Genomic DNA, 1,674 nt, shown 5'->3' on the forward strand with positions numbered 1-1,674 from the left:
CCCGACACTACATTTAGTCTGTTATTTTAACAAAATCATTAATTTTTAAACATTAGTATTTTTGCATATTTTCTTGCATCAAACAGATTTCGGACATATCGCATTCATAATTTAGAAAATGTATAAATCATCAATTGTCTTTTAGAATCATATTTTTATACTATTCTAAAATTAAAAATGACATTTTTATAATTTTATTAATTAAATTATTTTCACGTAATTATGCACACTCACAATTTTACAAAATACATTGTCTAGTTTTACTTTATTTAACACTATTTATTGATATTATTATTTATTGACATTGTTATTATATATATTAATATTATTTATTATTTATCATTTATTATCATAATTTATTGTTTAATTATTATTTTTTTCATTATTATTATTTATCTTTTATTATATTTTTTATTATTTATTATTTAATTTTGTTATTTATTATTTAATTACTGTTATCATATATTATTATTATTCCTACTCTAATTTAAATAACATCCTAATCAAAATTATCTTGCATGATTTTGTTTACCTTTTAATCCAATTTTATGTAATTTCTTACAATTATAGCCTATTTTTACCCAATGCATTACAATCTTAACCCAATTTCTTACCATTTAAGCCATTATTTTTTATCCTAGCCATATTTTAATTCCCCCATGACAATAAATCATAGCCGTTGATCTAAAACCAATCCAACGATTGACATCAAAAAATCTCTCTTTCCCTATTTCAAACCTACAAACCCTAACTCAAATTTTTTTCCCCAAATTCCGCCTCTATCTCTTCACCTCTCTCTTCTCTCTCTCAACAAACACCTCAAAATCTCGATCTCCCCCTGTCCTCCGATCTCTCCATCACCAATCGACCACCAAAATCACCCCCTGCGTTCCGAGTCCTCGTCGCTATGCCGCCATTTCTGGCGAATAGCCGTCATCGTCTCCTCTTCCTTCTCCTCCATACGCGCCGCCAGCTCCTACCCCAGGCGAGTCCAGCCACTGCTCCGATGGCTAGCCCCCTCCCTTCTCGTCCTCCACCGACGAACAACGCCGCCATCGATGGAGAAGGCCAGCCAAGCCTCCACGCCGCCACTCTATCCTCCGTCCTCCAGTCGCCTTCTTTCTCCCCTCCGGTGAACGTCCAACAGCTGCGACACAATCTCGGCTCCTCTCCCACAGCGTTACCTCCGGAAAACCCCTTCGGCGTTCCAACCATGCAACCATTCCTCATCGAAAATGAAGAATCTGTCTTCAGGTCTGATCTCGTGTTCGAAATATATGTGTGAACTTTACTACTATTTCTTCATCTGTCTCTCTCATAAGTGTGGCCACGTTTGATTTTTGCAGAATAAATGTGTTGATTTTAAGTCGGTGATTTTTATTCGACCCTATTTGCATGTTCTGCTTGATTGAAATTTCGTGAAGCTTAACTTGAATGGTGAGTCAATTTGTTTGTCTCTCTCTGGTATGCGCAAACACGCCTAACTTCTTGCAACTTCACATTTTTTATGCCTCTTAGTCAATATGGGTAATTTTCTATAGGAAAAGCATGTATGTGACAATTCGAGGATTTTTTCATAAATCTTTAATAAGGCTAATATGTGCATGTTTTGACTGTTTGGGTATGATACTGTACCAATTTGATTTGAGAAAAGCATCTCAGTAATTGATTTTT

General features: G+C 34.6%; 1 protein-coding gene across 1 annotated transcript in view; it reads left to right on the forward strand.

Moving 5' to 3' along the window:
• Positions 1-1,174: 1,174 nt before the first annotated feature.
• The window catches only part of LOC124895333, a 2,826-nt gene continuing 2,326 nt past the window's right edge, over positions 1,175-1,674 (forward strand). Inside the window, exon 1 of the mRNA XM_047405774.1 lies at positions 1,175-1,254. The gene's annotated coding sequence lies outside the window, so the exon portion shown is untranslated. The remainder of the gene's footprint in view (positions 1,255-1,674) is intronic.

Source organism: Capsicum annuum, unplaced genomic scaffold (assembly GCF_002878395.1).
Source record: "Capsicum annuum cultivar UCD-10X-F1 unplaced genomic scaffold, UCD10Xv1.1 ctg81361, whole genome shotgun sequence".
NCBI classification, from domain to species: domain Eukaryota; kingdom Viridiplantae; phylum Streptophyta; class Magnoliopsida; order Solanales; family Solanaceae; genus Capsicum; species Capsicum annuum.